This window comes from Petromyzon marinus, chromosome 15 (genome assembly GCF_048934315.1).
Source record: "Petromyzon marinus isolate PM22_M1 ecotype Great Lakes invasive population chromosome 15, UKy_Petmar_22M1.pri1.0, whole genome shotgun sequence".
Lineage (NCBI taxonomy): Eukaryota > Metazoa > Chordata > Hyperoartia > Petromyzontiformes > Petromyzontidae > Petromyzon > Petromyzon marinus.
Genome location: NC_133681.1, coordinates 10,356,498 through 10,380,707, shown reverse-complemented (window position 1 = coordinate 10,380,707; position 24,210 = coordinate 10,356,498). Strand labels below are relative to the sequence as shown.

At 42.0% G+C, this 24,210-nt stretch overlaps 1 long non-coding RNA gene across 2 annotated transcripts in view; it reads left to right on the top strand.

The window, feature by feature from the left end:
- LOC142924644 (uncharacterized) overlaps positions 1-23,826 on the top strand; it is a 50,731-nt gene extending 26,905 nt beyond the window's left edge. The window contains exons 2-4 of one of the 2 annotated variants that reach the window (XR_012941756.1): positions 11,155-11,220; positions 14,872-14,977; positions 15,634-23,826. This is a non-coding gene — a long non-coding RNA (uncharacterized LOC142924644). Of the gene's footprint in view, positions 1-11,154; positions 11,221-14,871 lie in introns of both variants that reach the window. The other variant, XR_012941755.1, reaches the window with a different exon arrangement.
- The last annotated feature ends 384 nt before the right edge of the window (positions 23,827-24,210 follow it).

The following is a 24,210-nucleotide window of genomic DNA, read 5'->3' as shown; positions in this document are numbered from 1 at the left end:
TACCAATAAGGTTAGGTTTTTCTCTATAATTATTGCCTTCCCAAAAATGTGTTCCTCAATACGTGGTATTCATATTGCGTTTCATAAACTGTGGTACATATTAACATTTCCGAATTCAATATCTTCCAACTTTTCACAACTTCACTAGCATCGATTTAGAATTTTAAGCTTGCAATAAAAAATATATATTACATCAGCATGAATAAAAAAATCCTCTACATCCTTTTTTAATTAATATTCTGTGTGAAAATAACAGTTGAGATGTGTAAGAAAACATGATGTATATGACACTGAAGCTCACATAAATGTGCAAGTCTGCTAATAATTTATACAGGGTAGCATAAATCAGAAAGCTTTCTTTAAAAATATTCACTCAAATTTCGGGTGATGTTCCTCTGTACTGAACACGTTTCAATAACACAGCCCTAATATATATACAAATATGTATGATAGGAGATATTACTGGCAAGGCATTTCTTCAAGCACATATACTATATATTTTTGTGGAAATTTTCCATTCATATGGCAGGAACCAGTCTCTTCATAGGACAACCACTGTTGCCTTGTCACATGGTAATGATCGGGAAAATGAATAATTAAATTATCTCTCAAACTGCCTGGAATTATCTAAATGGGAGGAAGCAGCTGCAACCACCCAGTAAAAATAATGCATCATTTACCTGCAATTGTTTCCGGCAGGTCCTGCAATGCAATCCTTACTCCTTATGCAGTATTTTTTATATAAACAGCAATTGCACTTGATGGGGTATACTGATATTTTCACGTCTTCAATACATTTGTACTAATCATATGACAATGTAAATAATGATTGATTGGAGCTGCTGTCATCAATATATGAACCCGCATCGGCTCCCTCATTTGCATGAGTGAGGCTTAAACATCTTATGTGGAGACAGCCATATGTAACAGCGCTTCAGCATTGTTGAAATTTCCGAGAAGCAATGCCATTTATACAATATGACAGCAAGCAATTTGATGACCTACGTAGCTTTTTTTAATCATAAATCTATGACTACATCATAGGCGAATCATTATGTTGATGTATTCATTGACTACTTTAATTGAGGAAGTAGCCTATGTAGACAGAGTGAAGGGAGGTTTGTCAGTCGTTTCATGTTGAATAACAAAACAATTTCCAGAAAGAAAAAAACAATCCAACCATAAAAAAATATAAGCAACCTACTTAATGCACTACCTACAATAGGCACTGCTTTGAATCTGCATCTGAGTGTCTTGCACCCATCGATGTCATATGCTGTGCCAAAACCGACCATTCCTGGGACATCAGGAAAAGCTACTGGGCAATGATCGTGATGTGAAGGAGCATTCAACAGCACACATGCTGGCTGGCTGCTCCTTCCGTGCTGGAAAAGTACGTATGAGTATATCGGTCTCTACGCAATGTGCTACGAGTGTATGGGTGTCTGTGTCAGACTAGGGGTCTCTGTGTGAGTCTAGGGTTCTGTGTTCCGAGTCTGTGGAGAGCAGTAGTGTAGCGGTCAGCGCTCTGCAGTATGAATCTGGTAACGTGCATTCGATTCCCACTCACGGCTAACACCAGTAACAATTATATGAAACAATCTTGGGCCTATGCTAGGTTGACTCAACCTTAACATGGGTACTCGGTGTGATGTGTAAACATTGTCACTGGGGAGACAAAGGTGATTGGGCATAATGCTGTCTCTGAGATGCTGTATTGTAGACATGTACCACCATGTCTGGAATGTGAATGTGATATCGATCAATAACCTGAGAAGATGAATTAATATTGTGACAAATGTCGATTTCACAACAAAGGCCTCCACTCCCATCCTTAGACTGATAGGTGCAAGAATATCAAGCAGAAACCAACATAAGTCAGGCCTGAACCTGTTGTGCACTAATCTATCCAGTGGAGTAACATCCTGCCCTTTGGCATCAGCACAGCAATGTGAGTTAATCAACTTAAATTGGGAATCAGTCCAGGTCAATTAAGCAACAGCTTGTCGAAGCATGTCAGCGTAATCTAGAGGAGAACACAGGTGATGCCATGGTTGCACACGTATGCAAGACAGTGTTTTGGAGGTGGGTTTGGTCGATTATGCAGTGGTCATCATGTGCTCTGGCTCCAAACTTTCCAGTTTGCGAGATGGTTAGTGATGGGATGGGACGATAAATGGGCTCCCGACCTGACTGTGTAGATTTTGAGTGCTATTATATTCTGAATATATATGTAGGATCTCCCCACGTAATGTTTTTTTCTGTAATGTCAAATACTCAATATATATGTATATAAATAATAATGATGGTACTAAGTACGTAACCAAGAAGCCTCAAATTAATCTCAACACTTTGTTCAGGAGGGTACTTCATTGCTATGTTTGGCTAATACCATTAATAAGTGTTTGGCATGTGGGAGTAAAAATAATTTTCACTAATTTGCTCGCAAAAACTGAGAAAAACATTCGTATACTAGCGGATAGCACTCAGAGTTCCACACAACTAGATTCAGTCCACAGACACTCAATCCAGTGAGCGGGCCAACTTTATCTCTGGACTCAACACAGTGCTGTACTGTCACCTCCTAGAACTGTGTAGCCTTCACATTTCTCACAGACATACACCTATAGCAATTGCTATGCACTTTTTGTCACTCTTCAATGCACTATCGAGGCTCGACCATCCCTAGTTTGCAAGATCCGATGAGGTCGCATGCATTAAAGGTTATTTCGCCGTTGGCAATTCGTTGACACTCATATTTACAAACTAACCACATCTTACCCTCTTCCATGTATCTGCTTGATTACTGCTTGCATGATTGTAAAATCTAGCGCCAATTACTCACCACTTCAAGAACGAACATGAAAGATGGGCAGACACACTTCTCCTGCATATGTCTTTCTCTCTGCATTAAAAAAATACTTTTTACACAACCATCAGCAGCCCCGCAGCCATCTGGGAACGTGCATTTTCAGCAGCAAGGATTGAAAGCAAGAAACCTCTCAAAAATGTTGTTTTTGTTCAAAACTAGTTTGCTGACAGTTGATAGTCTTGATCGTGTGTCTGCATCTTTTATTTGACAAACACAAATAAGCCCCTATTGAATCATTAAACTCATTGGAGATTTTACGGAAAATTTAATGACGTTTGTGCGGTTATATCTGGTGTGCAAAATGCAAGACGAGTCACAGGATACGGATGACCTGAATGTGGGTGTTACAGAGACCCTGTTACACGTGTCTGTCGATATGTGCCGTCCCCTATATGACCTCCAGGCTCCGCTTGTGCCTCCTCCAAGGCGGACCCTTCGGCTCTCACCAGGAATTTACACCACAAAGGATACTTTGATTGCAGTCTCACGTTGAAATACTCGGAGGAGCAAGATACCACAGGTTACTGGGCGAGGTGGCCAGAATCCGTGTCTCAGTAGCGATATCAAACGTACCCTCATCAGCATAATCATTACACGTTCTCTGTTCCCTGATGAAATTCCCATCGTGATGTCACGACTCCCTTTATGTTTACGGGCGCCCCTGATTGTGCGGCTCTACGGCGGCATCTTTGGTTATCTCTTGCAGTGTGCCCCATTCTCTCGGTTAACTTACGTTGTTAGTATTGTCAAACTATGCCCGTGCATGCTGTTGAGAGCGGTCCTCTTGCGTGTCTCAAATGGAAAGCCAATCTTTCACGTCTGTGCTTGCTCAAATGTGTTCCACCTATTGCTCCTGTTGAGTAATTTCAAGCGTTTCTATGCACTGCAAGTACTGCCCCTATGCTGAGAAGAAAGCATACATTAATAAACACTTTGGAGAATAAGAAAAACATCCCCCTACATTTTCCCTGAGGTGTTTTCAACTTTCGATTTAAAGTTTTCGTGACTGCAAGAATTCATCTTCTTTGGTTCTTTCGGTAATGTCACGTAGAACGAGAATAAAATAACAAAATAAAATAAGACAATAAAATTCTCACGACGTTCCGGCCACAACACAAGTAGCCTTCATGTGTTGTGGCCGAAAAACATCGTGAGAAAATTTTATTGTCTTATTTTATTGTCTTATTTTATTCTCATTCTACGTGACTTTACCGAAAGAACCAAAGAAGGTGTTTTCAACTGTTTGCACGCAACGTGGTCACGCAAGATGCTAGGGGATGAGCAGATGCAATCGTTGTCATCAAGAGGGCATTTCCCCCAGTGCTGCTGGACAATGGCAGAATAGTGGACGGGAGATTGCATCATGGCATCGCTCTTACGCACATCAAACAAATATCTCGGGCTCGCCATTGAAATGCCATGCAATAATCCGATGACGACGCTTCAGCAGCGCACTGTAGACTTCAGTATTCACCTGGGAGCACTTACGCTGTGCTCAGGGGATTCCAAATGTGATGTTACTGATTGACAGATGCCACAGACCAATGACCTGAGGCTGAATTATGGAGTACCACGGATCAATTTGCCTGTATTGTATGATGAGCGATCATTACGGGCACTCATTTGCCTCAGTTGTACCGCTGCGGGTATGTGATAGCTGTCAAAAAATAGTCTGAAACTGGCACGCTGATTACAGGCGGGGCACTTTGTGTCTGATGTGTGTATACTGATGTAGGTGTAACATCTCACGGTGGCCATTTCTCTGACGTCATAACACTTTGCTTCGTGAGTCTAATGTTCAACATTTTAAAATGAAAAAGGGAAACACGAAACTAAATAGTTTTCAAGTATTGTTCACGCTTTCTACATGTTTCTGTTACAGTTTAATCAGTGAATAAATATCCAGTTCAACGTTTTATTCTGCAGATTAGAAATATCTTTCCCCTGCAAACCTTCAGTGAGCAACTCTGCGTTGTGTTGACATTGCTCATATTATGCACCGCGCAGACAATTGTGCGCCTGTAATTGCACAGGCAACATTTCCTGTGCTTACATAACAGTTGTCACTAATGGTCATATGCAACGATCAATGGAGTTGCAATTCAACTGGCAAGACTATTCCTCCTTCTCCTTGCGCTCAATCTACGCTTTCACTCTTTCTCTCTCCTCGCCTCCCCTTCACTGGGACAGACTTCCCCCTTCCACATTAAAGTCACCATCGCTCACTAGTTTCCTATCCGCACTCAAAACTTAATTGTTTTCCTGACATCACCCCACGACCCCTTAATCCCCCCCCCCCCCTCATAACCGCCACCGATACTTTTCCCTCTTCATATTCTCATTACACGGCTTTCACTCATTCAACATTCATTCAATCCATTCATCATCATTTACTGTCATCAATTTCCCTTTCACCGAATTCAAGCATCATAGATCTTCCAATCGCTTCCTCTCATCTATTTCATTCACCTCATCTCCACCAATACATCTATATGTACTCTTGTTAATTATGTGTAAAGCACATTTGGTAAGGCGCTATATAAATAATTATGAGCTAAGATATGCACCACCAGTGGAGACGAACGCCGTCCAGTGTTTGTGATGACATTTGTAATGTATTTGTACGTATGTACGTGCATTTCGAAGCATTCCTGACATGTTTTCATATTTACAGGCTTGATTCAATGAGTATTGCTATGTGGGCAGCTAACAATAGTAGGATGCTTTGGAAAGCCCAACTTCTCCTATTCTGATTGGAGCAGTGAGACACTTGGATGTGTCTTCGGCTAATGTGAATATGTTAGTTCGACATTACGCAGTTATTTCCTTTACCAAAACCATAACAACATTTGGAAACTGCTGACGCTTGTGCAAGGGAATGCGGTCTCATGTATTGATGCGTCGGTCACGTACTGCCCACCCTCAAACACTGCCCACCCTTTGAATTACTTCTCAACTGGGGGTAGCTGCCAGAAAGACAGAGACTGAATCTCAGATGCTAGATGACATTCCCCATGATGTCAATAAGTTGTTCATAGCACTGCGCACAAAAGTTGCCAGGACAGATGACCTTTACTTTCCACAGTATCTAAAATGCCCTCAGGAGATCCACTCGGAGGGAGCATCACTTTTCACATAAGCAACAGGCCCAGGCAAGGGAGCAGGCCAATGAGCCGTTTCCCTTGAAAGCTCAGCAGTTTATTTACAAACTTGGCTCACCGACCTGAATTGCGTGTAATTGGACGCATGTGTAAATACAATGTGGCTTAAGACAGGCATATGAGTGATATCATGGCACACCTTCATTTGTCTGCAGAAGCAGGCAAATTGAGGTGTGCCATTTTTAATGTAATTGTATCTATGCCGGACTTGTCTTGAATGCAGACGTGAAGATTTTGAGAGGAATTCAATTGGCATTTCAACTCACAAATGCACAAAGGACACTCGCGCAATTATCGCTCCATGCCTCCTGGACAAAACGAAATCCCTGGTCAATGAGGCAGCATTCATTCGAGGCCAGCGCACGTCGCCTGGTATTTTTTGTAAAAAAAAAAATCCACCCAAAAAAACAAAAGCCAAAGCTGACGTCTGGATTGGCCAATCTGATGCCTTCTGCTGGGTTTGTGATACTGATAGCTTTAAAAGAGTAAATGTTGCATATTTGGGTGGCCTCAGACTAAATAATTTAATTGCTGTTTTTGGAATTAGTGTAAGACTTGTCACTATTAAAACAAACCACCTCTGTTTTAGTGATATGGCTAAATACATTGCACGAATAGGAAGGCCATTACAATTCAACAGGAAGACATTATTTTGAGAGTTTGCGAGTTTCTATTATTACCCCTTGAGCCCCCCCCTCCCTCCCCCCCCCCCCCCCAGTATGACACATATATCCATTGTATGATTTTGAATAGATCCACCTCAGATGCTGGGTACTTTCAACTGGTACAGTGGACAGGAAGCTCAGAGATTATAAAGACACATTCAGCTGAAACGGTGGCAAGATGTTAACTACCTTGCCTGGTATACAGGAGCCCGTGGGTTCTATCTGACCCTGATGCCTGTATTTTCTAAGTTTGCAGGTTCTCCGCATGTATTTTTCTCCGGGTCATACAGTTTTCCCTTCACCTGTAGAAACATGCGTTTAGAGTATTTGGCTGCTATACATTTCCACATAAACACTTTGTTGAGTTATCATTTGTGGCCAGCTCGCTTTTGAAAGAGTTGTATAGCTCAGTGGGCCTTACCTGGTAAAATAACAAAAAAATTGTTAGTTTAATCTTTTATTTTGTTATATATATACACATGTATAATTTCAACATATTTTCCATAAACTACGGATCATAAAATGTAAAATGACTCCTCATTCATTGATTGGTGTAGTGGTCTTGGAGTTCTTTGGACAAACATCTACAGACCAGAAGTTCATAGAAGAAGTAAAATAGTGAATTACCATCCCATGTCTATCCATTGCTGGAAGAAGCCCGTCCCATGCCATATTTCACCAGACTTGCAGGTTTGCGAAAGGGACTAGTCTCGATAGCACTTGCTAATGATCTTAACCACGATTGGGAATTGAACTCAGATTTTGTGTTCGCAGCGTAGTGTACTCATCACTGTTCCAATATTCCACCACAAATAGAAATAAAACGTATTTGTTTTGTTATAACATGAGATGTAGGAAATGGTGGACATGCAAACGATAACAGAGAATTCGTTGTTTAAATTGACCAATGTCACGCATGAAACGTATTTACTTTTCATATAACGTATGGTGTAATATTCCCATTTCTAAAAACGATGGGGCAGCATTTGATTGACAGACATATAGGTTATACGACGAGACTGACAAGCTTAATGATATTTATTCTAAGAGCTCTCCAGGTGAAACACACACACACCTCGAAACAGCAGTTTATCATCTCCATAATCAGCGTGCTCAATTATGCTTTTATTTAAACACATTTCAAGGGGTTGATTGCAGCACCACATCCCTCTCCAGAATGTGCAGTTCCACTTCCTTCCAAGACTATTCAATCCAACCAACATACAAAGGGCCTGTCGAATGCAGGAGGGCATAGGTTGATGATTGTATAAAATAATATACAAATAGTAACAAAACCAGGTCGCACTGCCCCAAATAAGCAGCCCCAAATGCCAAGCAGGTGATCGAAATTCACGCCCACACTGTCCCACAACGTGCCTACAATTTGTAAAGCCACCGCAGTAAATGCAGAGGCTCCACGGAATAGTTACAAGTTCTACTGCCTTGCATCGAAAAGCCAATGTGTAGCGTCTCCTTGCACAAATGAGAAATTGCGTAGTTTCACAGCCACCTATGGCTTTTCTGTTTTCCAATGGCAGAGCTCAGTGTCTCCTCATACACAAATGTCACCATATACAATTCCTCAGCAGGTGTTCCCAATTGACCGGTTCTTATACCAATGTCACTTTCTTCTAGAAACAGTTTTTTTTTTTTTCTCATATTCAGAACTATACATTGCATTTTCCAGAAAGCACACAATCTAGTTGGCAGTGTTATGCGGTTCCAGGGTGATACCTGCTTATGCTGTTGACAAAAAAAAATACATTTAAATGCCAAGGGATATTACAGAACAGCATATGATCGCAGTGTTCGCCAATATAGTTAACATGCTTACACACACGGGGAAGCCCTTATCATTTGCATAATCAATACAATATAGCGGAGCACAATGTGAATGCTTAAACATAGTATTTTCTGCTTTTTGGTACCTTTAAGTGCAGCTAACCTACATAGCTGCTAGCACCTATCAGAGACACAGCAATATCTGGATGCAGTTAGGACTAATCCCCACTAGCCTGGATGCCATAATAACCCAGCTTGTCACTGTGAGTCATGACTATGGCCCTGTATTTTTCAGTTATTTCAAGGGGTTTTGCCATTTGCCAATGCTGAGATTGAGAGCTCACAGAAAATCTCCAGCCCAAGCCATTATTTCAGCACAGCAGTGAAAATCGGGAGGTGAAGTCATTCTCTAAAGACATCTGACTTTAGACATTAGTGCTGGGTTATTAACACGATTCCTGGATTAGAATAGGATTACGTTATTAGACTTGAATGTGGTTTCTAAGATGATTGTGGGACCGGGGCAATTGTGAGAGTGATGGTTGGGGGGCATCTTATCAACGAGATTCGCCATAAATTTACAGCTGACGCCTACGTAGAGTATTCTGGTCAACTTCAGCTTACCGCTATTCACCAGAATTGTCTTTGCAGCATATGGCTGATGCCTTACTTGCGGAATGTTGTGGTTGGATTTCAGACAAGACGGGAGGGCCCATGACGCCTGGCTGAACTTGTGAAATTGGCATTGAAACGTGATAAATGCATTTGATGGCATTATTTTTTTTTTATCTATACCGTTCAGCTGATAGAGGTCGACCCCTGGGACCACCGTGACTCCCACGAGGCGCTCCTGGATGACCAATCAGACGACTGGGACCCTCAAAACTGCCACTAATACTGCCAGGTCCACTGGAACCACTAGATCTAGAGGGACTACCACTCAGACTATTGGAACCACTGCCACTGGTACCACTAGAACTATCAAGACTACTGCTTGGACCGACTGGACTACCACTTGAACTACTAAAGATACCAATTAGTTGGATGCTCACTCACTCGCGTTTTAATGTTATTCACATATCTAAAGACCTTGATCTGTATGTCTAAAAAACCTCTAGGGTATATCCCGACAAAAGTAGAAAGCTGACATTTAGTAGATAGGTGGCTTTTAGGACACAAACAGGAAAAATCGGAAAATCTGAGATTTTTTATTTTAAGACCCCAAAACTCGATTTTTAGTGCCCCGTAAACATGTTTGTGCCTGGTGTCATTCAGAAAACCGTTTGAAATATGAAATAACGTTTTGTTTCTTTCGATAGAGCGTTAAATAGCAAGTACGATTAAAGCGAGAACCATTGTTCTATAATTCATTGCTTTTAAGATATTTCCGATTAAAGTGGTTTTGAAAGAAAAAAATACACATTTTATGATGTTCAAATCTTAATAATTCGAAAACGGTAAAAGATAGGAGTTTTCCCTCAGACTATTAAGTTAATTATTTGTTGTTCTTCTAATAAAAAAGAATGGAATCTTTATATCGAGCTGTTTCCTATAATAAGTTTAATCAAGTCAACAATTAGTTTTTTTGCGGAAAAATACACATTTTTGATGCAGTTGTTAATGTCTGATGGTAGATACAAATTGTAAAAAAATATATATCAGATGCATTATAACTAATGAAATATTTTGCCTCGCGAAAACAGGCTTCATGAACTCGTAGATAAACAAGTGTGTATGTATGCACGCATGCACACACTCTCACATGCACAATCATGCCTTATCATGCTTAAGTATAACTATGTTGACATGCAGATCGTTCCCAGAAGGTTCATGATTCCTGAAGGAATGTCTGTAGTGGACTCATAGGAATTTAATACGATGCCTATAGGAATCGTTCAGTGCGAGTGGATTTTGCCTCATGGCCCCTCTATTAATATTTTTAAAGAGTTTTAAATTAGCACAATTTGCAAGTAGCACGTTGAGGACTTCCTAGGTGGTAGGAATGTGAAATACAGAATACTTAATTTCAAATGACCTGACCTCTCTCTTGTGTACCTAAAGACTCTATGAGCAGTCCACGGATGAGAGGAGGATAGAACACAATGTGTACGTCACCCATGCTCACCAAAAGTAGAACTACTTTCACCTGACTAAGAATAATTTGGAATCTCTCACAGTTCAGTAAAATTTTGAATCTGTGTAGGCAACACCTAAAAGATAATAATTAACCTATCAGTGACAAATTTTATGCTCTTCTTTTAAGCGTGCTTTTTTCACGGATGTGTTAGCAATATTATGCCATTGGACTTAATAAAAGCCTAACCAATGCACCTGAGTGGACTGTTCTAAAACATATTCTTTAACGGAATTATTTTGGTATCAGTTTAATACAGCTGGTGATAATAGCCATATGGGAATGCCTCAAAAAAGAGAATAAAAGGTACCTTAGCGGGCTTAAAGTTTGTCACTGCACATGTGCGCCAATATCTTTCTGCTGAAAATCAGACCATGATTATTTTCACATCAAATCACGACAGCATGAAAGAACCACTCGAGCCTTTATGGCCGCAATTATTAATTTTGCTGACATTGCCATATATTGTGGAGGCAGACAGTAAATTTGTGACGTATATATGACATGCTTTATTTTGCGTTGATAAATTATGTCTGCCAGGAACAGATAATTCTACACACATGCGCACGGAGTGAACAAAAGTTTTAACAACTGCAGCGACCGAAGGTAAGTTTTATGTTCCATCCCTACAGTCGCGTCCTTGTGTATCCTATAATGGAACATTTTTTAATCATGATGTGAGTAACACTGATATACTGGAAAGAAAAAACATGTTTTATTGAGTTGCTAAGACCTGTTTTCAGTTACGGCTCTGCTTGGGGGTGTTTGGCTTAATTTTCTGTTGAGTATTTGTGTGTGTGGCAGGTTAACTGGAGCAAATCAGAATGTCTCGAGAAATCCCATGCATATTTGGAGATAACATTTGACATCTGTCAAAAACCTACTTACTGTGCTGTCTCCTATATTCAACTCATTGTGCAGCAGATTGGTAATATAATTTAACACCATGATTCCCATCCCTCTATGATCTAACAACTCACGTTCAAATAAAAGCTATTTATAGGTAGTCACTTAATTTGTTTTAATCTGATTGATATCCCACACTGAAAATGTAGGTTACTTCTACCTATGCACATTACACATCGTCCGTTTAATTACTGTTCCATCAAACTCCTATAACTCAAAAACTACACTGACTTTTGAACACATATTTAAATTGTATTTTTGCGGCAAGGCATTTCGTGCTGTGAAGTATTAACTGTAAAGAATTGCCTAAAACTGACAAGGTTCTCCTGCATTTATGCATAAACATAATGTACAGTCTTCTCTCCTATAACGCGGTAGTTGCGTTCCTGAAGAACACCGCATTTTGGAAAAATGGCGTTATAACAAATAATATGTAATATAAAGGAAAGCACAGTCCACGACAACACATGAGATGCGTACACAGGCTGAACAAAGTTTGAGGCACGTGAGTAGCATCTAGAAGCATACAGCCTCATGTGATATGACGCTGAGGCAGCCGTACAACTGCTTATTCCTACTCACACGACGTACAGTGAGTGAAAAAAAGTATTTGATCCCCTGCTGATTTTGTACGTTTGCCCACTGACAAAGAAATGATCAGTCTATAATTTTAATGGTAGGTTTATTTGAACAGTGAAAGACAGAATAACAACAACAAAATCCAGAAAAATGCATGTCAAAATTTTTATAAATTGATTTGCATTTTACTGAGGGAAATAAGCATTTGACCCCCTCTCAATCAGAAAGATTTCTGGCTCCAATGTGTCTTTTATACAGGTAACGAGCTGAGATTAGGAGCACGCTCTTAAAGGGAGTGCTCCTTATCTCAGCTTGTTACCTGTATAAAAGACACCTGTCCACAGAAGCAATCAATCAATCAGATTCCAAACTCTCCACCATGGCCAAGACCAAAGAGCTCTCCAAGGATGTAAGGGACACGATTGTAGACCTACACAAGGCTGGAATGGGCTACAAGACCATTGCCAAGCAGCTTGGTGAGAAGGTAACAACAGTTGGTGCGATTATTCGCAAATGGAAGAAACACAAAAGAACTGTCTATCTCCCTCGGCCTGGGGCTCCATGCAAGATCTCACCTCGTGGAGTTGCAATGATCATGAGAACGGTGAGGAATCAGCCCAGAACTACACGGGAGGATCTTGTCAATGATCTCAAGGCAGCTGGGACCATAGTCACCAAGAAAACAATTGGTAACACACTACGCCGGGAAGGACTGAAATCCTGCAGCGCCCGCAAGGTCCCCCTGCTCAAGAAAGCACATATACAGGCCCGTCTGAAGTTTGCCAATGAACATCTGAATGATTCAAAGGACAACTGGGTAAAAGTTTTTGTGGTCAGATGAGACCAAAATGGAGCTCTTTGTCATCAACTCAACTCGCCGTGTTTGGAGGAGGAGGAATGCTGCCTATGACTCCAAGAACACCATCCCCACCGTCAAACATGGAGGTGGAAACATTATGCTTTGGGGGTGTTTTTCTGCTAAGGGGACAGGACAACTTCACTGCATTAAAGGGACGATGGACGGGGCCATGTACCGTCAAATCTTGGGTGAGAACCTCCTTCTCTCAGCCGAAGGTTCGAGTTGCCAAACGTCATCCTCGAAACCTTAATGACTTGGAGAAGATCTGCAAAGAGGAGTGGGACAAAATCCCTCCTGAGATGTGTGCAAACCTGGTGGCCAACTACAAGAAACGTCTGACCTCTGTGATTGCCAACAAGGGTTTTGCCACCAAGTACTAAGTCATGTTTTGCAGAGGGGTCAATACTTATTTCCCTCATTAAAATGCAAATCAATTTATAACATTTTTGACATGCGTTTTTCTGGATTTTGTTGTTGTTATTCTGTCTCTCACTGTTCAAATAAACCTACCATTAAAATTATAGACTAATCATTTCTTTGTCAGTGGGCAAACGTACAAAATCAGCAGGGGATCAAATACTTTTTTTGCCTCACTGTAGTTCTATCACTCAATCGCGTTATATACAATTTGCATTCGCGTTAGGAACAAATGCATTCTCTAATACATTCATCGCATTGTATCGAATTCACATTATGAAAACGCGCGTTATATTATAATATACTGTATACATATAATGTCCTGGAAACACAAACCATAAACATAACATGAAAATTTGGCGAGAACCCTATTTCCAATACGCAAACAACATTTCTCAGTCACAGTATCTCATTGACGTTCGTCAGGTAATTCAGCATCATATAATTGATACACACGTGCAAATTGAGTGGCCACGTTTTCTAGAGTAGGCATTAATACGTGGATATTAAAATGGCTATTTCGAATGTGCCTCTAATGCCCTGTTTTTGGTTATTTATTTAGTCATCTTACTGCTGTCATATTAAAAATTAGTGCTCCATCTATACACTTTAGACCAAATATGCGCTTAGTTCGGAAAGTAATTACATCATATGACATCATTAGTAAACACATAAAAAAATCATGAAGTTGGCCATCATTTAAAGCACTCAGATTTAATGACACCCTATGATTATATAAAGCACCCTTGCAGCTGAATTTTACCACATTGTAATGCATGTTCATTGTTCGGGATGTGAGTGACTTTTACTATTTTGAGATTAATGTATATTCAATTTTGTATATATATAAACGTTAAATTGGTGCCCGTAAATTCCCTCTCCATTTAACAAATAGAGGTACTGTAAGCCGTTGCACTATTATAGATTCAGAGGGTGAAATGTTATCAGGGTTGAGTGACTTGCCGCATTAAACCAGGCAATTTTATACCCCCCCCCCCGACCCACAAACCCCATCATTTTAAATGCCACACAACCATTCTGAAAAATATATGAAAATTAAAAGTTGCAGAGTTTTAAAATTAAGCTGGGGTAGTTTCAAACAAATGGAATTTTGAATACCGTGCACGTCACTGAAATTTATCAGCCAAGAGTGTAACCTTTCTGCTGCATAACTTTCCTTGACAATGCTATCAGGAAATATGCAGTATATATACACACACATTCTCCCACAATAGTTCCAAGAGATGCTCATTAATGTGTTTGGAATTGTTTTATTCAGTTGTATCAGCCATCTGGAAACCTTTATGGTTAAGTACCAAATTCAGTACACACAATCTGCTAGCTATGCTGAAACAAGTAAGTGGGGAGATTGTCAATAGCAATTAAATACTTGTACTACGGACCAAGCCAGCCAACACTTGTGGGATTTTATTATATGTAGTATACATGACATTGTATACAGTATACCGTCTAAATATATGTATTTATCCATGCAGGTGTCAAAGTTAAGGAAGTGTTTCCTGAACAAATGAACATTGAGGAGGCAGTACTCATCTCCAAGTGGTGGCCTTGAGGCAGTCGTGGAAATTCCACATTCACACGGTAGGTATAAAGTCTGTCCATATGACAATAATTGTTGACGGCCAATAGAGTGGCATTCGTTTTATTTATTACATGAGGATGATCGACCCCCAGTCAGGAAGTGAACTGCCAACTGTTCAGACAGCTTTGCCACAGCAACACCCGAGACTAGGTCCTGCTACACCATACACATGCTGCATACTGTATCCACATTAGGTCACAATTGACATCTCTGCCGAGATAACTTTAAAAACAAGAATCTCCAACCGCAGTTACCACCTGCTGCCAAACACAAAATTCACCTTTGCAAAATGTACTATTCATAAATGTGTAGCACCCTTTCAGTAATTAACCACCAGCCAATCACACAGACCCGGGCATTGTGCCAGTGGCATGGTGATGTCAGGGCCAAACCTGAACGTGATTGGCCGTGGCTGCAACGCGGTGCTTCGTGGGAGTTGTGTTTGTCAACTCCCATCTCACTGCAGCTACTACAAGGTGTCCCCACAGGCGGGACCTTTGATGGTGAGGCGGGGCCACCACTCCAGAGCCTCCGCCAAGAGATTGCAGCGAGACGCGTTGGAGGGGGGGGGGGGCTTCAGGGCCTAGGGGAGTAGGAAGGCAAGCAGGTGCGTGCTGCTGCGTGGGCAACTTGGAGCGTCGGTGTGTCTGCGAAGTGCACAGATCATGCCAACGGGTGCACGAGCCACGGTCCCCGTCACCCACCGTCCGTCCCTGGCACGAGGAGGAAGTGTCAAGAGGGCATCTGAAACTGTCGGGCTTGTAAACACTTGTCAGCACGCGCACACACACAGATCACCCTCGCAATGGGCCACACAATACTTTCTGGGCAGTGCCGTTAACGTCAGATGTGAATCTGACATCTCAGTTTTGGTGGGAATTGTAATGGCCCTACGCTGTTAGTTTCTGCCAAACAGTACCATAAGCAACTCTTCTAGCAAGCTGTGAATTTACATTCATGAGGGTGATTGCAAACTGACTTTGAGTGATGCAAATTTTAATAACGTTCTAGAGTGCTAGAATTTGGAATTCGACACGAAGAGTTCAGGTTTGTCTTGATAACTTATGGTTGATTGGCTTGCGTTCATTGAGCAAAGTCAGCCTAACGTTCTCAATTGCTGAACGTCTCATGCTAAACACTAGAAAATATAGAACCCCCATCATCTCTCATGTAGAGCGATAGCAACCGACAAAAAGCGAGGGCAGCCTGTTAACATCTTTTACTCTACTACGTATGTCTAGATATACTAAATTTTTTTATGATGTTTCCTGAATCTGGAAAAAAAGAATACTCTGCTACGAATGTTTTTTTTGTTACATTCTGGTCACAATGAATACAATGTAATTCCAAACTGTAAACAACTGCCATCTTCACAAGTACAGGTTTTTGAAGGACTCCTACTTGATAATAAAAAAGGCAATCAATCAAATCAGATGTTAAAGGATTACAGAGCATCATAGATCAAGATCTAGCTTCCCTGCAGTCTTTAAGGATGGCAATGTTGTATCTATAACCTTTAATTTGTCTCAAATTACTATCGTAAATATAGAATCTGAGGCTATCAGGACCAACTTTAGCACCCAAGCATATCATATAACAGCATAAATTACAGATATCTATCATGACCAGAGAGCAGTTGGCATTTGTAATGCATTAGCCCAGCTGCATGAGCACAGAATGCATATTGCCATTCTGACGGATTTAATACTCATTTCAAAGAACGGCAATTTATCATGCAAAAAATGCATAACAAATCGACATGGCAAAAATGAAGATGAATCTGCTGTGAATGTGACGACAACTGGAATGGTTTCGGATCCACAGAGTGAGCCGTTATTTAGCTTCTGTATTCACATTTCCTCTACCTATTTGATGTTGTTAGCTCGGTGATATGGGCAGAAAAATAATGCCTCTTTTGTTGAAATCCACAGAATATATACTGTATATATTATGACTAATACAATTAAATTGTTCCATTGGCAGGAGTAACAGTGTGAAACACACGTATGTGGTTTGCTAAATTAAGGTATCATGAGCATACCATACCCAGCCAAGGTAAGTCCATTGAGTTACGTGGGCGAGAAAACGCCATCTTCTTCTTCGTCTCCTGTCCAACCTATTTGGGCTTCCATAATAAAGGTGCTTTTTGGATTATATCGCGTAAATATATAAATGTGTCGCTAAACCCGCCACCACCCGACACAGATAACTAGTAAGGTTTGTAACGTCAACAGAACATGCCAATTCGTCACTAGTACAGCACACAGGTGTGTTGGAGAGCCAAGCCACAACATTTACAATCTGAGTACGACGTTTCGCCAGTAATTACAACTAGCTTTATCAGGCGACAGCCAGATTGGTAGAGGCGTATATGTGATGACAACACTTTTGCCCTCTACTTGGGCGAAATGGGGGAAGATTAATGAATCAACCTACATTATGAATGTGCATTATGTGAGCCCATTGATCTTGCACTTCTTGTCTATTTTGTGTACTAAAATAACTACGCATTTATATATTTACACAATCTAACCCAAAAAACCTGTATTACGGATGATATTGGTCGCGAAAGCCTACGTGTTAAACTACATGGTCTTTTTCCAATATTCTGCTTCTGGTCTTGGTATTGGAAAATCTTGAGAATTGCATTGTGGTGCTGCAGTGCATCTCAGGAGATGATACATGGTTTGCTTCTCATGAAAAAGCACATTGGTCGGTTGTGTAGAAGCCCCCCCCCACCCCCCCCCCCCTAAGATTTCACGAGAGAGTTGCATCTGCCGAAACCCACTCTCAGTCTGTTTAGGCTCTGCCATGTGAGCCATTTGGAATTGAAGCCAGATGCGAGCTGCTCCTCACTGGGGGTGATTCCTCGCGGGGCCCATGAAAGTCGTTGTAACGTACATAACGGCAATTATCGTCATCCACGTTCTATAGGCTGCTGGATGAAGGCTTCCCAACGTCGTAGCCACTCTTCGGTCCCACGATGCCGCAATCCACCTTGCCTTCTGCAGAGCAGCTGATTTGAATTGCTCCGTCTCTGCAGTGGTCGTTATCGTGTTTTTTGTACAATCCCTCCCCTGGCTGCCACGCCATCACCAGTCTCGTCCCTTCTCTTGTCCTGCCACTTACTTTCCTTAACAATCGAGAGGATGGCTCTAGTTTATGCGAGAACGATCACCCCCCCCCCCCCCCATGGCCCCCCACCCTCGGGACGCCGAAAATGGGTATACTTGAATATTTGTATTGTTGTCATTCTTAATGTAAGGCCCTATTAATAAGCTTGATTGTTTGGGACCTCCCCCCACCCCATCCCACTGTCCGAGTGTGGTCATGTTTCCCCCAAAGGGCAATGAACCTGAGTCTACTAACACTGGCATAGACTGGCAAGGTGAAGGAACAAGGAATGCTCAGAATTACTGGGTGCAAACAAAAATTGCCAATGAATTGATTTAATTATGCTTCAGTGAATACAGCATTACAATCCAAAAAAAACCTCAGAAGCTGAATTAACATATGTTATTTTAGATACAGAACTGTTAAGGAATTTGTAAAAAAAATAGTCTCCAGACATACACAATATAGCTAGGCCTGTATTGGATTTGCCTTATGTAGCACTTGAAAGCTTACATGACAATGCTTGCTTTTTGTTATTATATTGGGCTTACACGGCACTGGTAATAACGAAAAGTGAAGGCTTTCTCTTGGCCCTGACAATTGTATATTGGCAAGGCAGTAGAATCCAAGATAAACTCAATTTAATGAAATTGTGTTATATTTTTCCTTAGTAAAATGTTTTACAGAACAAGAATTAATATGATACATTTACTTTTAGACCAACGCGAACAAATAGCATATGAAGCACAAGGCATCGCATAACACGCATTGAATAATGAAACTAAGGAGCGTAATGCATATAATATAAGGACACGTGGTTCATCACAATGTGAAAACATACACAAATGTAAAAAATACAATACACAAGCTTTATAATTTCCCACAAGTGAAAAGTTGCTGTAGCACTGGGAAATTGTGAGAGTTAAGCTGGGATAATGCCCATGCAGAGTTATTCCTTGCTTGAATCACCACCATCATTTTTCTGTTAAGGCCATTCTTGCGGAAGACGTACCTCATGATTGCTACCATGACCCTAACAGACAATGCCTCAAGGCAGACGTTGAGAATTGTACGATTACACACAGTTGGTTCCTCTGTGCAATGCGATCCCATACCAAAATCTCAAACAGTATTTTTAGGATTTTTAAGGAATGTTTTATTTGGGCTGTGCTTAAGCAGACTTTGACTGACCATCCTAATAAAGTAGCACAAATTGTACAAGGCATAACTGCACACGTATGCGCTTTTATGAAATATGGAGGAAATATAACACGTAATCACGTCCTATTTATTACATATAATCACGCACTAGTGCATTACGATGATAAGGTCACTTACATGCGCGGTCACAATAAAGTAATTATAATATTTCAGGGTGAATAAGGCAGACTGAAAATATATGCTTGTTTCAGTACATACGGAGGGCACCTACTTAAAATTTGCATCGTTTTTTCTCTTCACTTTCTCTTACAGCCAGGAGAGAGAGAGAAAACATGAGCAGAAAAACATTTTCTTAGCTCTTTCGGTAAAGTCACGTTGAAGGCAAACAATAAAATAATAAAAAAATATATAAAACAAAAAAATTATCGCATTTGCATATGCAAATGCAACCGACACACCTGATGACGACCGTTTGTGTTATGGTCGAAACGTCGTGAGTAGTTTTATTGTTTTATATATATTTTATTACTTTATTGTTTCCCTTCAACGTGACTTTACCGAAAGAGCTAAGAATATGAATTACTGCAGTCACGAAAGCTTTAAATCAAAATTCAGAAAAAAAACATATTTAGCATATTAGAAAAAGGAAAGCAAAACCTCAGCACGTGTTAAATTTTCACATTACTAATTAGTGCTAGTTTGGAAATGACTTCCAATTAGCATTAATAATGCACTCCAAAATAACAAACATCCCTGTTGTCTGTCAGCCTCAGTGATTTATGTTATACAGTCGATGCACAGGGAATATTCTTGCCGAGACCCGGGTTGACTAGGAGGCACAGAATCCTTTTTTGTGTTTATTATGATCAAGCTGGAGGCGCGACGGCAATGTTACCATCCTTGCTCTCAGTCTCCTGTGTAGCGCAGGATAATAGGCGGCTGCGTTTTTCAAACGCTTGCGCGAGTGCGCCACGACTTTATTTCCCTTGTGTGACGGCACACCAAGGCAGGACGCGTCGATTTTCTCCGCGCGCAGATTTAACTGGGGAAGCGATGGCGGAGACAAATCGTGGATATCTCCTCGCAGTGAAGGGCACGGCGTGGGCACGGCATGGGCATGAGCTAACATTGAATATGCCATCCAATGGGGTGAATGTTGGACGGCAACGGGCACCAATGAGACCTCCATGCACACGTAAGTGTGTCTGCCGAGGGAAGTCGAGGCAAGACTGATAACACGGCCAAAGTTCAACACCCGTGCCGAGTTGTGCACAGCGCTGCATTACACGCACACAAGTTCACAGTATATATTTATATGTTTTCATAGCACTGGATGCTGCTGTTGCGTAATGGTCAGAATATTAAGATTTCAACCCAGCTGTCGTCGGTTCGATCGCCGGCGGGGTGTGGCAGTTGGAAGGATGGATAAAGTTTCTGAAACAAACCCTCGCAGCTTTGGTACAGCCAGCAGTTTTAATGGGTCCTCCACAGTTGGTCGATGGACAGGCCGCATGTGGAAAGGGTAAAGTCTACGTACTTCCACATATTCCAGGACATCTGGCCAGTATGTGAAAAGTAGGCCAAATATCTTCTTGAGGGGCTCTCCATAGTTCTGGCTTGTGAAGGCCTTTCTGCCAGCGGTGGCGTGAGCAAGACATTGGCAGGGCTGCGCCTCTATATGCACTGTCCATCAGGAGGATTGGATCCGTGTGTTAGTTTCAATGGCGAGATCTTGCCACAGGGACCGGATGTAAACATATTTTGCATCTTGTGCGAATGTGTCATTGCCAGATAATTTGACCAAACGGTGCGAGGAAAATAGAAAAGGGACTTTTGCCTTCGCCAACTCAGCTGCAGGAGCTGGCTATGACCTATGCCCCAATTGTGGTCTTCCCTGGTGTCTCCAGTTGATACTTTTTTATACTTAATAATCTGTGAAATGGCATGCTAAGGATCCTCCATTCGCACACCAAAAACTAAGAAATTATACGGGATTACAGTGAAATGACTTCGTGGATGTTCTGTTGTTGATACCGTCATTGCCCCGGGGGTGCATATTGTGATGCTCCTTCCCAACATATGGATAAAAAGCGAGGTAGTGCACAGGGAAGCAAGGAGAGGTGCGTTCTTGGAATTGCACCGAGGTGGAATGGGGAACACGTGCGTTTGAGACCATGGGCAAGCTAGAGACATCTTATTGACTGATTTGTTGGCCGAGCAGAAGACGCTCCTCGGTTGTGTCCAGCTGTGGCAGCCGGTGTCTGCGAAGCAATTAGGGGCTTAAATATTAAATGCAACAAATGCAGGGACCTGGCTTCAATTTCCCCGTGGGTCACAACCGCGGGGTAGAAATTGTGGCGCTTCAGACCCAGGGATGAAGAAGTGGGGGGGTCTTTCTGCAGAACCTCCCGGGAGAAGGTGTTGATGATTTTAGCAAATGGAAGTGCCGGCAAGACGAACGTCATGTAAAATTGAAAGGTCAGAGGCACAGTGCGACAGATACGGTACAGCCCAGGGATGCCTGAGCAGAACAAAGTGCAGTCATTCAATCACAGAAGGAGACCGTGTAATATACTTCACAATTTCCCTTCCGTCTGCTGCTCAAAACACGCTGATGGAGTTTTTTCTGTTCCTTTGTCGGACAAGTTTTTCACTTTTTCTCTCCATTTGACTGCTATACACACCATAAGATATGATTAGTGCGCCTGTGTGCATGTGTTGTTAAGATACTAATGGACAAATGCATCTAAGCTCACCATCATAATAACAATAATTAACTTATGACGTGCACAATATTCACTCACTCGTGAAGAGAGAGAATGATTCAGAGTCGTGAGGAACCACAGGAAAGCAAGGAAGGCAGCCAAGCGATAGCCAGCGCCAACAATTGCCCAAGCTTTGCATTTATATATTTAGGTGTTATCGGACCAATTAATGAGTGTTTATATTTGGAAGGAAACAGGAGCACCCAGAAATAATGCATGCGAGTAGGAAACACACTATCCATATGGGGGTTAATAAAATGATTAATTATCACTTGGTGGGAAATCAACAATTGTGTTGCAATGGAGCCACTGGTCCTCACCATCATAGGAGTGTGGAATTTCCACCACCGTGTAGTGCCCCATACTCGTTCGGGCAGATAAACTGACATCAATGATTGGGTGGGTTCTTAGTTGCGGCTCAGCTCTGGCTTGGCCTCTTACTTGAATCACTTCAGGCTTGAGCTGCTCAGCTGCTTTCATCGACGTATGCGTGGCTCAGCCGTAGCTTGGCTCAGGCTCTGCTCATGGAAACCCTGAGCATGGCAGGGACCCTGCTCACAGTCGGCTCGAGATAAGTGTGGTTTTGAGCTGGCTCACATTGAGCTGGAGCCAAGTTTGAGCTGAGCCGTGACTGAGATTACGGGCCTACCTCTTTAATGCAAACGTCTGTCCTTGGACTACAGGATAATTTCTAATATTCACGACTTTTTCTATCCATGGCAGCTTGTAGGGTCTGAAAAAAAAAATTCTTCACCACAGACCCTATTCTTCCCATTATCCACAGTATACTCCTGGATATAAGGAGTCATGTGGGAAAATCACCCTATTATCCGTGATTTTTTTTTTTACCCTGCGGGTAAGGGGAGTCAAATCAGAGATAAGCCATCCGATTACAGGATCCAAGACATCAGTCCCCCATATCACAGCGGATACGAGAAATGATATTGTATACATTTACTCTGAGTGCTGTGCATGACCATATCTTGTGGAATGGAAAATGCGTGAAGTATTGAAAGGAAAGTGTATTAGATTTAGCTGAACCACTTTCATTATAATAAAAAATAGCATTGAATGAAAGCCACCAACGTACATTTGAATTCAATGGATATAAATTATTTTCAAAGAGTTGCATATACTGCATGTATAAATGCATTGTTAAAATAAGCATGTTGTATGTACGTAAAACAAGTAAAAAAATAATCATCATCATGATGATGCTGAATACAGTAGTGGCACAGTAGTGCAGTAGTTAAAGGACTTTTCTATGGACCCAGTGACCTGAGTTCGACTCCCATGCATGGCTCACATCCATGACGAATGATGTATGTGTAGTGACATAGCGCTGACTGTTGTACAGCAGCTGCAACTGCAGGTACACGCTTAGCACACACGTCCGTTGAGCATATACACGGTGTGTGTGCCGACAGGGCGGAGGAACTGGGGCAAGGGTTACGGTAGACCTCGTTGGGAGGCCCCTGGAACCCTCTGGCGGGTTCGAGAAGTGAGGCGCAGCTAGGGTGGAGCCAAGCTGCGCTGTGGGGAATATAAGCAGTGGACAGCGAGAGCTCCGGGCTGCCGGTTCTAGGAGTGGACTCGTCTCATCGTCGATGTCGCCGTCGCTGCCTTCGTCGCTGCCGCCTTCACCCGGGCATTGTGCGGCTGGACAAGTAGTTGGCTGTCTCGGTTGACACCTTCGGTGCAACGCGGACAGGGTCGTGGCTGGGCTGGCTCTTACAGCAGCGTGGTCGTGAGAGAGGGGCCGGAGTTTGTTGTGTGAACACAGTTGAAGGGAAGGACGGTGCCTCCTGCGACTGCCTCGTCTCTGACTGAGTGTGTGCGCGACGCACGCCACCCGCACACACACACACACACGCCTCGAGGAGAAGGAATAAGAGACCTACGACACTACATATGTACCAGTCCTTCACCTGATCATAATCCGTACTGACAAAACAGCCCCTATGACGACACAGCAGGGGGAGGCCTTCATCAATGGAGTGACACATTTTTTCAGTAAATGAAATTAGTGCTTTCCTGGAGGTCGACCAAGATTTCGAGAGCACATGCCAACGAGATGTTATGTCGGCGAGATGAACATACACCCCTTTTTCAGTTTCACAGTCTGCCACTGCCTAGCGTAGCCAGAGGCTTTACAATGAGTGGGTCAGGGTGGCCAGGTGGCTTTGGCAGTC